The 14,618-nt window shown below is 44.5% G+C and overlaps 1 long non-coding RNA gene across 1 annotated transcript in view; it reads left to right on the plus strand.

Annotated features, from left to right (window-relative positions):
- Positions 1-14,400, plus strand: part of LOC145356525 (uncharacterized) — a 75,292-nt gene extending 60,892 nt beyond the window's left edge. The window contains exon 3 of the long non-coding RNA XR_013889161.1: positions 13,481-14,400. This is a non-coding gene — a long non-coding RNA (uncharacterized LOC145356525). The remainder of the gene's footprint in view (positions 1-13,480) is intronic.
- The last annotated feature ends 218 nt before the right edge of the window (positions 14,401-14,618 follow it).

The raw sequence follows: 14,618 nt of genomic DNA on the forward strand, positions 1-14,618 counted from the left end.
TATTTCATTTAGTAAAATAATTTAAAGAGCCATGGGCAATATTAAAGTAAGCCCCAAGATTGGATGATCTGCATCCGAGGAAATTGAGGGATGTGAGGGTGGGAGTTGCAGGGTCACTGGCCGTTATTTTCCATTTTTCTTTACACGGGGATGGGGTAGTGGGGGGGTGGTGGGGGCTTTGGGGGGGGGGGGGGTGGGCGGCGGGGGGAGGTGTGGGGGTGTGGTGGTGATGCCAGAAATTGTACGTGTTCAAAACCCTTGTTCAAAAGTGTGTAGGTAAGCTTGGCAATTACAGGCCAGTCGATTTAACTTCAGAAGTGAGGAAACGTCAAGAAACAGTGATTTGGAACAAAATTAATATGGACAATATTTGTGTTAATTGAGGAAAGCCAGCAATAATTTGTTAAAGGAATATCACATTTAACTAATTTGCTGGAGTTTTTTGAAGAGGTAACGGAGAGAGTTGATGAGGAGCATGCTGATGATGTGCAGGGTTACAGGAAAAAGCTGGAGAATGATACTAAGTGAATTGCGCATTCAGACAGCTACTGCAGACACATTGGGCCCAATGGCCTCATTCTGCACTGTCACAGTTCTGCAGTAGTTTTTGATCCCCCACCCTCCTCCCACACAGCAATATTTTCTCCACATTTATTGAAGCCCATGCCTAATTTTAAAAACACCTATTGTGCCATCCTTTTGCCCCTGCCTGTTCAGTCTTTCCTGTGCTAACCTCTCGGTCCTGGTTTAACAGGTCCGTTCACAGACAGTGAAAATGTGACGGACTGTGCTTTAGTGAAACCATCAACAAATCGTGCCCATGCATAAGATTCAGCCAGATCTGAATTCAGTTTGCTGGCAGCAGACAGGAGCTGCAATACAAACAGTCCTCCATTCAGGGACCTCTCAATCCTGCTTTGCAGTGCATGATGTCAATGTTGGCATGGCAACACTTCTCAAAGCTTATCTGTGTCTCTGCTGCCTCTGACCAAACTCCAGTCCTATTTTCTTTCATCCCAAAGTGCTGTACTGCACCTCATTATCCCGACTGAAAGGCAAGAATAGCTTGTTTATACACAGGAAAGAAAATAGCAAGAATGAATGCACTCAGTGAGAAAGTATTAACATAAACAGATTCTCCCACTTTCTTCAGAATCAGGTTTTTGAAAGATGCACTGATTGTAATTATTCTACTCCCTTTAGCAGCGAAAGTTCTATTAAAGCTGATTGATTTTATATGAGTATCTCCATCGATTTTCTGACAAAGTATTACAAAACATATTCTATTTTTAATACGTTGTGAAAAGTCCATTTGCATGGGTGATGGACAGTGAGTGTGGAAGGAGAGTTATTATCATGGAGAAATATCACCAAGACAGAAACCGGAAAGTCCGGAGGTCGAAGCTGTCTTTCTCTCCTTGACTCTCCTGCCCATTCAGACTTTGCAGCACAGTTCCAGCTTGCAGCCTCATGCCTTTGTTGTGTCACTGAGGCACCAGGGGAGCACTGTACCAATGAGCAAAATCATCAAGCTCCAAATTATCACAGTGCAGCATTGCACTGAGAAAATTCAGTCCAAGGACATAGCAATCATTGTCAAGAATTACGTTTATATAGCACTTTTGAAGGCTGGGTCATTCAATATGCTTAAGGTGGAGGTAGAGAGATTTGTGTTAGGCAAGGAAATCAGAGGTCATTGGAGCAGATGGGAATGCAGAATTCAAAACACAAGCAGACCATTCATGATCCTATTGAATGGAGAAGCAGGCTCAAGGGGCCGAATGGCCTATTGAACAATACAGCACAGGAAGAGGCCCTTCAGCCCTCCAAGCCCTCCAAGGAGTTGTGCTGCTCCTATTTTGTTTGCTCAATGACCTCAGGTGTCCCAAAACAAAAAGCAAAGTAGTGTAGATGCTGAAATTCTCAACAAAAAGGACAATTTTTCAAACCACTAGACAGTATTTGTTGATGTGAAATAGAGATAAGGGGCAGAATGTTCTAGGCCTTTTGGAAATGAGCCAGAAGGCAGGAAAACTGACAAAATGATGCATTGTGGACAAGTCCCCAGGACCGGATGGAATGCATCCGAGGGTTCTGAAAGAAATGGCGGAGGTGATAGTGGATGCCTTGGTGGTTATTTTCCAGACGTTGCTGGATTCCGGGGAAGTGCCGGAAGATTAGAAAACGGCTAATGTTACGCCGTTGTTTAAGAAGGGTACCAGGCAAAAGGCGGGGAATTATAGGCCGGTTAGTTTAACGTCTGTTGTAGGTAAAATGTTAGAATCCGTCATCAAGGAGGAAATAGCGAGGCATCTTGAGGGGAATTGCTTGATAGAGCAGACGCACATCGGTTTCGTTAAGGGAAAGTCGTGTCTGACAAATTTACTGGAGTTCTATGAGGATGTGTCTAGGGCGGTGGATAGAGGAGAGCCGATGGATGTGGTCTTTCTGGATTTTCAGAAGGCGTTTGACAAGGTACCTCACAAGAGGTTATTGCAGAAGGTCAGGGGACATGGAGTTGGGGGTAGGGTGTTGGCGTGGATAGAGGACTGGTTGTCAAATAGGAGGCAGAGAGTGGGGGTCAATGGGTGCTATTCGCATTGGCGGTTGGTGACTAGTGGAGTGCCCCAGGGATCGGTGCTGGGGCCTCAGCTATTTACCATTTATATAGATGATCTGGAGGAGGGAACTGAGTGTATGGTGTCAAAATTTGCTGATGACACCAAGATTGGTGGAACGGCAAATTGCGTGGAGGGTGTGGAGAGTCTGCAGAAGGATCTAGATAGGGTGGGCGGATGGGCCAGGAACTGGCAAATGGAATTTAATGTTGGCAAGTGCGAGGTGGTCCACTTTGGTAGGAATAATGGTAGGAAGGATTATTACTTACGTGGAGAAAAACTGCAGCAGGCGACGGTGCAGAGGGACCTCGGGGTCCTTGTGCATGAGTTGCAAAAACCCAGCTTGCAGGTACAGCAGGTGGTCAGGAAGGCAAATGGGATGCTGGCCTTCATAGCGAGGGGGATTGAATATAAAAGTAGGGAGGTCTTGCTGCGGCTGTATAGGGCATTGGTGAGACCGCAGCTGGAGTACTGTGCAGTTTTGGGCGCCGTACTTACGCAAGGATATTTTGGCCTTGGAGGGAGTGCAGAGGAGGTTTACTAGGCTGATGCCGGAGTTGAGGGGGTTGAGCTATGAGGAGAGGCTGGATAGACTAGGCTTGTACTCGTTAGAGTTTAGAAGAATGAGGGGAGATCTCATTGAGACGTATAAGATGATGAATGGGATGGATAGGATAGAGGTAGAGAGGCTCTTCCCGCTCAGAAAGGACAGTAGGACTAGGGGGCACAGCCTCAAGATAAAGGGGGGGCGGTTTAGAACAGATTTGAGGAGGAACTTCTTCACTCAAAGGATGGTGAATCTCTGGAATTCTCTGCCCGTTGAGGTGGTGGAGGCTGCCTCGCTAAATATATTTAAGACGCGGGTTGATGGGTTTTTGATAAGAGAGGGGATTAAGGGTTATGGGGAGAGGGCGGGAATGTGGAACTGAGCCACGACAGATCAGCCATGATCTTATTGAATGGCGGGGCAGGCTCGAGGGGCTAGATGGCCTACTCCTGCTCCTATTTCTTATGTTCTTATGTTCTTATAAAGGTTCTGAAGTAGGTCCCCAACATTGCCATGCCTTTCTGCCAAAGATGGAAAGTTGGTAGCTCAAATGCCTGCTGGGAATACCAATTGAGCCAATTAAATGGCCACTCCTTGTCTCTTACGTACATTTGTGTGAGTGGGAATACATGGATGAGTATGGGTGTGTCTGAGTGTGAGAGCAAGTATAAGTGTGAGAGAGTGAGTGTGGGTGTGTGATAGTGTAGGTGTGTGAGGGTGAATGTAGATGTATGAGTGAATGTAGGTGTGTGAATGAGGGTAGGGTTGTGAGGGTGAGTGTAGGTGTGTGAGTGAGTTTAGGGGTGTGAGAGTGAGTGTAGATGTGAGAGTGAGCGTAGGTGTGTGCGAGTGAGTGCAGGTTTGTGAGTGAGTGTAGGGGTGTGAGAGTGAGTGTAGGGGTGTGAGAGTAAGTGTAGGTGTGTGAGTGAGTGTTAGGGTGTGAGTGAGTGTAGGTGCGTAAGTGAGTGTAGGTGTGTGAGTGTGTGTAGATGTGAGTGAGTGTAGGTATGAGTGAGTGTAGGTGTGTGTGAGTGTAGGTGTGGGTGAGTAAGTGTAGGTATGTGTGAGCGTAGGGATGTGTGGGTGAGAATAGGTGTGTGAGGGTGAGTGTAAGCGTGTGTGAGTGCCTGTAGGGGTGTGAGTGAGTGTGTAGGTGTGAATGTGTGTACGTGAGTGAGGGTGACTGTAAGTATTTGAGTGAGTGTAGGGGTGTAACTATGATCATGTGTCCTTGCAGCCGCTTCAGTGGAATAGCCTGAACAAACAAGTGTGAAGGAGTCTCCTTGTTGAGTGCAGATCAGTCAACAGAGGACAAGGTCAGTTCTGGCTGACTCCTCAAGCACTTCACTTGAGTTTCAAAGTTGCAGCTGTTTCAATGAGCTGTTACTGAGTAACATTAAACGCAGGCAAGAGTGTAAGTTGTAACATGTTCGAAAGCAGCAACGACCAAGAATTCCAGCATGCATCTCCACTGGCCTGAGTGTGGACTGTAAATTAATCCAGGGTCAAAGGTGAGGACAAGATTGGGACAAACTGCGATGCCCACATGTCTAAATAACACAATATTACAAACTATCTAGTCTCAGTAAGATTGAATACCACTTTGTACTGTACCCCAGTGAGAGTCAGTGTGTGTGGGACCCGTACCCCAGTGAGAGTCAGTGTGTGTGGGACCCGTACCCCAGTGAGAGTCAGTGTGTGTGGGACCCGTACCCCAGTGAGAGTCAGTGTGTGTGGGACCCGTACCCCAGTGAGAGTCAGTGTGCGTGGGACCCGTACCCCAGTGAGAGTCAGTGTGTGTGGGACCCGTACCCCAGTGAGAGTCAGTGTGTGTGGGACCCGTACCCCAGTGAGAGTCAGTGTGTGTGGGACCCGTACCCCAGAGAGAGTCAATGTGTGTGGAACTATGCCCCAGAGAGAGTCAATGTGTGTGGAACTATGCCCCAGTGAGAGTCGGTGTGTGTGGAACTATGCCCCAGTGAGAGACAGTGTGTGTGGGACCCGTACCCCAGAGAGAGTCAATGTGTGTGGAACTATGCCCCAGTGAGAGTCGGTGTGTGTGGAACTATGCCCCAGTGAGAGTCAGTGTGTGTGGAACTATGCCCCAGTGAGAGACAGTGTGTGAGAGCTGTACGCCAGTGAGAGTCAGAGTGTGTGGAACTGTAATCCAGTGAGAATCAGAGTGTGTAGAACCCGGTCGAGTAGAGCATTGTAATTTAGTCTGACCTTATCGTATATATTATTCCTTATTTGGCTGTTTTTGAGTCAAGCCACATCGAGTTGCCCTCAATGAATTACAGAAACCTTTTACCATTTACTCTCTCTCCTGACTTTGGCACTTCTTTGTATACAGTATTGTTCATTTTCCCTTTAGACATTGGCCTCCAATGCCATTAAACTCTTTGTGCTCAACCATTTTTCTGTAACCTGTGGTAGGACCAGCCTCAGCCAGTTCCATCAAGTCATGTCTGGGTGAGGCCTGCATTAAATCCTAAATACCCATGAAAACCTCCACTCAGACTCTCGTTCATTACTGAAGTTCAGAGGTCAGATCAAGGCAGCTCTTAAAGAATTTGTAAGATTTAAGTGATTGGTTGTGAGGCTCAAAGACATCGTAAAAGGTTTAAAGGTCAGCCAGTCAAATATCAAATGTAGGATTGATCACAAGCTGCTGATCTCTAACTGGTTTTACAAGTTTTGTTTCTGTGTTAGATAACTTGGCAATATCAGAAATCACAGGAACTGGGGCAGTCAGTTGATCATCTGAGGGTTGGGTTTAGTGCACATCTATTACGGCAGTTTCAGAGTAAACCTAACCCTAGGGTACAATCCAGCTGGAGATTGCTCGATTCATTATGCACACTTTATATTTGTTTTGTATACCATTGCCACGCCAGACAAATCTCCAGCATTCTGTCTAGTTACAGATAGGACACACTCCCAGATAATATATTCCAACTCTATAGAATAGGAGTGAATGTGGATCATTTAATTGATTGAATTCTTTACCTGAGAGGGCTGTGGGTGCTCAGTATTATGTATAGGCACCGGTCGATAGATATTTAAACACTGAGGAAATCTAAGGATTAGAGGATGGTGTGGAGAGAGACATAGATTAAAAATCAGCCATGATCTTGTTGAATGGCAGGGAAGGCTTGTGGGGTTGAACAGCCTGCCCCTGCTCCTATTTCATATGTTCTTATTGGTTTTGCACCATAGGAGTGAATGGGAAAGGGCTTTGGCCATTCTGTGTCCTGGGAGTGGGCTGCACTCAGATGGGAATTCCAAAGGAAACAACAACTTATATTTCAGAGTGCCTTCAATGTAATGAAACATCCCAGCAGGAACATAAACAAAGTATAACATTGAACCAGATAGGGTAGAACATAGAACATAGAACACTACAGCACAAACAGGCCCTTCGGCCCACAAGTTGCGCCGATCACATCAATACCTACCACTCCATAGACCTATCTATAACCCCCAATCCCATTAAATCCCATATACTCATCCAGAAGTCTTTTAAAAGACCCCAGCGAGTTCGCCTCCACCACCACTGACGGCAGCCGATTCCATTCACTCACCACCCTCTGAGTGAAAAACTTACCCCTAACATCACTTCTGTACTTGCCTCCCCGCACCTTAAATCTGTGTCCTCTCGTAGCGACCATTTCAACCCGGGGAAATAGCCTCTGAGAATCCACCCTACCTACTCCTCTCAACATTTTATAAACCTCTATCAGGTCGGCTCTCAACCTTCGTCTCTCCAGGGAGAAGAGTCCCAGCTCCCTCAACCTATCTTCATAAGGCATGCCTCCCAATCCAGGCAACATCCTTGTAAATCTCCTCTGTACCCTTTCAATAGCTTCTACGTCCTTCCTATAGTGAGGCGACCAGGGTAGTATTAGATCAGGTGACCAAAAAGCTTAGTCAATGTGGTAGGCTTTAAGGAGCATCTTAAAGGGGGAAAGTGAGGTGGAGAGGCACAGGGAGGGAATTTGGGACCCAGGCAACTCAGCGCACAGCTCCAAATGGTGGAACAATTATAATCAGGATTCACACGAGGCAGGAATTTGAAGAGCAGAAAGATCCCAGTGGACCTGGGAGCTGAGGAAATTACAGAGATAGGGCGGGAAAGGCCATGGAGGGATTTGACTACATGGACAGAAATGTTAATGTTGCATGACTGGCAACCAATGTAAGTCAGCAAGAACAAGTATGATAGGGTATTGGGACTTGCTGTGAGGGAAAACACAGACAGCAGAGTTTTGGATGTCTTCAAGTTTACAAAGAGTAAGACGTGGGAGGCGAGTTTAGTTGGTGTTGCAATTGTCAAAATGTGGGTATGCCGTCGTTGGACTGGCGTAAACACAGTAAAAAATCTGACAACACCAGGTTTTAGTCCAACCTATTTATTTGATAATATACTCGCAAGCTTTCGGGTTAGCCCCTTCGTCAGGTGAATGGAGAGTTCTGGCCTCAGACAGAGCATATAAAGCACAGACAGTTTAGAGATTACTGATTAGGATGCGAATCCTTACACCTAACCTGCTGTTCAAGACCAATTGTCAAAGCCAGAGATAGCCAAGGCACGGATGAGGAAAGCAGTGAGGGGCAGTATCCTCTGTTAAAGGAGCTTTCCAATGAAGGAACTGCAACAACAGAGTGGGAGATGGGATTATTCATTCAAATTAGTCATCATGCCTGTCGCTGCAGGAATCAGATGTTATTTAGCTACTTTAATTGAAAGCACTCAAACCGATAGAACTGTGAGAAATTCAAAGCAAGCTGTGCCCCATACAAAATACTTGGCTTTGGGTCATGGTGGAAATGTTGTGTTTCAAATCTTCAGCTGAGGAACGATTTCCAATCTGAAACAGTCACAAGCTGCACTTGGTCCCAGAAAGGATTAAATCTGGACTAACAAACAGTACATTACGCTGGGTGCAGACAGGAGTTTTTCCAACCCACGTTCCAGTAATAACCAGAATTTCATACACTGTCACTAATCAATACTACAGTCCAGTACACCATCACTGTGATGCACACATATTACAATCAAGTACAGTTACTGACCAATATTACACTCCAGTACACTGATGGACCAATATTATACTCCAGTATAGTTTGACAGACCAATATTACACTCCAGTACACTGTCACTGTTCAATATTACACTCCACAACACTGTGATGGACTAATATTACACTCCAGCACACTGTGACTGACCAATATTACACTCCAATGCACTGTCCCTGACTAATATTACACTCCGGTATACTGTGACTGACCAATATTACATTCTGGGACACTGTAATGGGCCAATATTACACTCCAGTACACTGTTACTGACCAATATTACACTCCAGTACACCATAACTGATAATATTACATTCCAGTACACTGTGACTATTAATATTACACTTCAGTACACTTCAACTAATAATATTACACTCCAGTACACTGTCACTGGCCAATATTACACTCCAGTGCACTGTCACTGACCAATATTACACTCCAACACAGTAACTGACGAATATTACACTACAGTACACTGTCACTGACCAATATTACACTCCGGTACACTGTTACTGATCAATATTACACTTCAGTACATTGTTACTGACCAATATTATACTCCAGTGTATTATATGTTGGTTTCGACTATCTAAGGAATAACGTAGTGACATGGATTTCTGTGAACAATAACCAGTTTATTTTAAGAATATAACTATTTACAGTTTTGAAAGAATAGGCATTACTCAGTCCAAGCTTTGGGCTTTCTCCATCCAGACTCTCAATAATGTGACTCTCTTACACTATCATGTAGGCAGTTATGTTTCTTGAGGCTCACACGTTAACATTCTCTCCAACCTCTGTCCAAATATATTCTATATTTATATTTACATACTACCCTCTCTCACACAAGTCTTTGATTTTGTAGATTTAATCCAATCAAAAGTTTCAGGCCTCTCTTGATCAAGTCTGTGTCTACAGATTTCTTGGGTTTGATATGGTTGGTCTGTGATAAGTGTTGCAGTATCTGGTGCTTTGTTGGTTTGACTCTCAACATCTGGTTCTTTTAAATGTAAAATGGATTGTTCTCCTTGAGGAATGAGGATAAGAATTTTCCTGTTTTTTCTTGATGTTCTTACTGGGGCACGTGTCAAGTAAGACCTTCATTGATCATCATCCCTTTAGACGATGGTGCCTTCTCTGCTTCGGTCTCTGATCCAAACTCTGTCCCCTTTGTTCAGCCTGGGCAGGTTTCTGATATCCTGTCTCCTATTGTAAGCTGATACTAGTTGATTTTTGCAGCACTGTTGTCGATCCTGAACCTTCTGATAGACGCAGAGTGCTAACCCTGGGATTAATTCATTATGATGTGGAGATGCTGGCGTTGGACTGGAGTAAACACAGTAAGAGATCTCACAACACTAGGTTACAGTCCAACAGGTTTATTTAGTGGTAGACGCCACTAGCTTTCGGAGCACTGCTGCTCCTTCATCAGGTGTGACAATAATAAATCAAATCAAATCAAAAGAAGCTGTTCTTGAGTCAGTTGGTACGTGTCCTCAGACTTTTGAATCTTTTTTCTGACAGAAGAAGGTGAAAGAGAGAATGTCATGAGTGCTTGGGATCCTTGATTATGCTGGCTGCTTTGCCGAGGCAGAGGGAAGTGTAAACAGAGTCAATGGATGGGAGGCTGATTTTCATGATGGATTGGGCTACATTCACAACCTTTTGTGGTATATTGTGGTCTTGGGCAGAGCAGGAACCTTACAATGCTGTGACACAACCGGAAAGAATGCTTTCTATGGTGCATCTGTAAAAGTTGGTGACAGTGTGAGTAGACATGGCAAATTTCCTTAGTCTACTAAGAAAGTAGAATCCTTGGTGGGCTTTCTGAACCTAGTGTCTGCATGGAGGGACCAGAACATGTTGTTGGTGATCTAGACCTAAAAACTCTTGATCATTTCTACTTTGTCCCCTTTGATGTATACAAGGGCATGCTCTCCATTATGTTTCCTGAAGTCAATGACTATCTCCTTCATTTTGTTGACACTGGGGGGGAGATTATTGTTGTCGCACCAGTTCACCAGATTCTCTATATCATTCCTGTACTCTGTCTCGTCATTGTTAGAGATTCAACCCCCTACAGTGGTGTCTAAGCAAACTTGAAAATTGAATTGGAGGGGAATTTGGCCACACAATCATAGATATCTAAGGAGTACAGTGGGGGCTGAGAACATTACCTTGTGGGGCACTGGTGTTGAGGATGATCATGAAGGAGGTGTTGTTGCCTATCCTTATGGACTGCAATCTGTGGATTAGGAAGTCTAGACATCACCTGGTCTGGAATGCCATGTATTGTTAAACAATCTAATGACCAGCATTGTGGTCATTGTGTATAAACGTGTCACCTCAATCCACCTAGAGAAGTCATTGACAATGATGAGGAAGGAATTGCCTTTGGGCATTAGTAGATCCATTCTCTGATGTTCCCACAGTCTCCTGGGGAACTGGGTGGACTAATTTGTGCAATGCAATATGAAATCATCTCTTTGTTTGCCCTTGATATTCTCAGTCACCACACCGCAGACTGGGCTCATGCTGTGCACTTTGTGATACGGATGTGGCCTTGGTGGATTTGTTGCAGATTTTCTGGCCACTGAGACAAGAATTACCAACTACTCATTGTATGCAAGCAGATCATCAATTACAATGAAGTGCTTCCATTGTTCGAAGTATATTTCCATGACCCAGCAGGACACATTGTGTGCGCATTGACAGATGCAGGTGCAGTCTTCATCCTGCTTTTGCTCTTGGCACATCTGTTGGAACGTTTTGGAGCTCATTAGAAATTGTGATACCATGAGCTGGAAATAGGACCCGACCTTATTGATCAGATTAACATCTTGTGTTATGGAATGGTTGACTGTGGCACTGGATAATGTGTCTGCACTCACTTGTAGCTTGTCCTGCACATACTCTGTCATGTAATCGAATCAAATTAGCTGCAAATAGAATCTCTGGATTCTGGGAGGGCATTCTGACGAGTTCCTTCCCACCGAGTAATGGTTTGTCATCTGTCTCAGTGACGACTTACAGCCTGGTGATGTCATCAGAGAATTTCTCACAAGCCCACATGACTGCAAGAGCCTCTTTCTCTATAACTGCATATCTCATTTCTGTGTGAGATAGCCCCCAAGGCATGTTATAGACTGGTTGGTGGCACCCATCCAGTTGCTCTTGAAACAAGTCCTTCTTTGTGGTTGATGGGAATGTAAACCAGTATATCTGGTGAGAGCAGCATGTCTTCAATTCTATCAGAATGCTTGAGGTGCACCCAGCACTATGCTTAGGACCTTCAGTAAGTGTTTCAAGAACTCTTTGACTTGCGTTAGATTTGTCAGGAATTTTGCGATCAGATTAACCATACCCAGGAATCGTTGAGGATCTGGAATGGATGACAGCGTATGAGCTTCACTGATTGCCCATGTCTTTTATGGGTTGGTTAATATGCCTTTACTGCTCACAATATGACCTAAAAATTGAACGGACTGTTCAGTGAATTCACACTTTCTGTTTAGTGTTAGTTCTGCAAGCAGTTCAAGCCAGTTTTATGTTTCATGTCATGTTCTTTGAGTGTTGCTCCACAGACAAGGACATCATCTATGTGTCAGATTCCACCTTTCAGACCTTACAAAATGGTAGACATTGTTTGCTGAAAACTTTTAGGAGCCAGGTATAGCAAACAGCAAAATATTAAACCAAAATCTGTCTCATGGAATAATGAAGGCTGTCAATACCAAAGGTTGTCAAGACTTTTCATCGAACGGTACCTGCCAAAAGCCACTGTTTGCATTGAGTTTCAAGAACATTGTATTCTTGGAGGGCTTTATCAAGCTGAGGACATTGGGTATATTTCCCTCAACACAATCTCGTTGAATCTAGTCGACACAAATTCAAAGGGACCAGTTTGGATTAGGAACTGGAATCATTCCAGGACACTATCCTGTCACTTAGTGACAGAGTAAATCACCCTCACCTTGGTCATATCACCTAGCTGCACTTGGACCTGTTCCATTAGTAGATGTGGCATCTTTCTTGATGCGCATGAGTCGCAAAAACCCAGCCTGCAGGTGCAGCAGGTGGTCAGGAAGGCGAATGGGATGCTGGCCTTCATAGCGAGGGGGATTGAATATAAAAGTAGGGAGGTCTTGCTGCAGCTGTATAGGGCATTGGTGAGGCCGCAGCTGGAGTACTGTGTGCAGTTTTGGGCGCCGCACCTGCGCAAGGATATTTTGGCCTTGGAGGGAGTGCAGAGGAGGTTTACTAGGCTGATACCGGAGTTGAGGGGGTTGAGCTATGAGGAGAGGCTGAATAAACTAGGCTTGTACTCGTTAGAGTTTAGAAGAATGAGGGGAGATCTCATTGAGACGTATAAGATGATGAATGGGATGGATAGGATAGAGGTGGAAAGACTCTTCCCGCTCAAAAAAGACAGTAGGACTAGGGGGCACAGCCTCAAGATAAAGGGGGGGCAGTTCAGAACGGAGTTGAGGAGGAACTTCTTCACTCAAAGGGTGGTGAATCTCTGGAATTCTCTGCCCGTTGAAGTGGTGGAGGCTGCCTCGCTAAATATTTTTAAGAAGCGGGTTGATGGGTTTTTGATAAGAGAGGGGATTAAGGGTTATGGGGAGAGGGCGGGAAAGTGGAACTGAGCCACGACAGATCAGCCATGATCTTATTGAATGGCGGGGCAGGCTCGAAGGGCCAGATGGCCTACTCCTGCTCCTATTTCTTATGTTCTTATGTTCTTATGAAAGGCACACAAGTTTAGCATCTTTCCTCAGAGTTATGCTGTATTCAATCTCCCCAGCCCAGTGAATAGTTTTGGAAAATTCAGTTTTGAAATCAGACTCTGATCATTGCTGATTGACCTCCTCCATCCTTTGGATGAGATTGGGGTCAACACATGCTTTTCAACTCAAAACAGAGAATTCTTGGTTGTGAAGCATATATAACATCTCCTGTATCTTTGTTCTTAGATTGGACTGTTGGCTGAGGATTGCTTGTAACACCCAGGAAACCTGAATGGAGACAACCCAATGTCTATTCCACTCAGGGAAACCCAGTTTCTGGAAACCTAGAGACCATTTACCAGGTTTAAAGTTTAAGTTTAAAGTTTAAAATTTATTTATTAGCCTCTACTTTCTCAGGAGACTAGGAAAATTTGGTACGTCCACTACAACTCTCATCAACTTCTACAGATGTAAGATAGAAAACATTCTTTCTGGTTGTATCACAGCTTGGTATGGCTCCTGCTCTGCCCCAAGACTGCAAGAAACTACAAAGGGTGATGAATGAAGCCCAGTCCATCACGCAAACCAGCTTCCCATCCATTGACATTGCCTAAACTTCCCGCTGCCTTGGAAAAGCAGCCAGCACAATCAAGGACCCGACACACCCCGGACATTCTCTCTTCTACCTTCTTCTGCCGGGAAAAAGATACAAAAGTCTGAGGTCACGTACCAACCGACTCAAGAACAGCTTCTTCTCTGCTGCCATCAGACTTTTGAATGGACCTACCTTGCATCAAGATGATCTTTCTGTACACCCTAGCTATGACTGTAATACTACATTCTGCGCTCCTTTCCTTCTCTATGAACATGATGTTTTGTCTGTATATCAGCAAGAAACAATACTTTATAATCTATATTAATACATGTGACAATAATATTTCAAATTAAAATAGTGTCTCAAATAGGCTTACAGTAACACTGCAATGAAGTGATTGTGTATTCAGCTCCTATAGGCTAGAAGTCTAACAGCCTAGCACAGGCAACCACTAAAGACATTTCAGTAATCACATATTGCGCTCTAATATATTTCAGGCATCTTGGAGCCCAATCATAAATTTGCAAAATTGGTCTGTTCTCCACGTTTTTCCACCCAGAAACCAGGCATAATTTCTATCCTTTCATTAAACTGAGTCTGGCAAAGTGGGTGGCCTAGTAGTTAGCACTGCTGCCTCACAGCGCCAGGGACCTGGATTCAATTCTGGCCTCAAGTTTCTGTCTTGTGGAGTTTGCAAGTTCTTCCCATGTCTGCATGAGTTTCTTCCAGGTACTCCGGTTTCCTCCCACACTCCAAAGATGTGCAAGTTAGATAGAAATGGCAATGCTAAATTGCTCCTTAATGTCAAAGATGTGCAGATTAGGTGGATTAGCTGTGGTAAATGCATGTGGTTACAGGGATGGGCCTGGGTGGGAGAGTTTTGGAGAGTCAGTGCAGACTTGATGGGCCGGATGGCCTCTTTCTGCACAGGAGAATCTATGGTTCTAAATTCCTTTGGAAAGGATGGTGAAACCTTTCTTTAAGAGACAGTCTCACAGTGAATCTCCTCTTTCAGAGAAATATTTATGGTATCCTGATCAACAATAATT

This window comes from Carcharhinus amblyrhynchos, chromosome 21 (assembly GCF_965287045.1).
Source record: "Carcharhinus amblyrhynchos chromosome 21, sCarAmb.v2.hapA, whole genome shotgun sequence".
Taxonomy (NCBI): domain Eukaryota; kingdom Metazoa; phylum Chordata; class Chondrichthyes; order Carcharhiniformes; family Carcharhinidae; genus Carcharhinus; species Carcharhinus amblyrhynchos.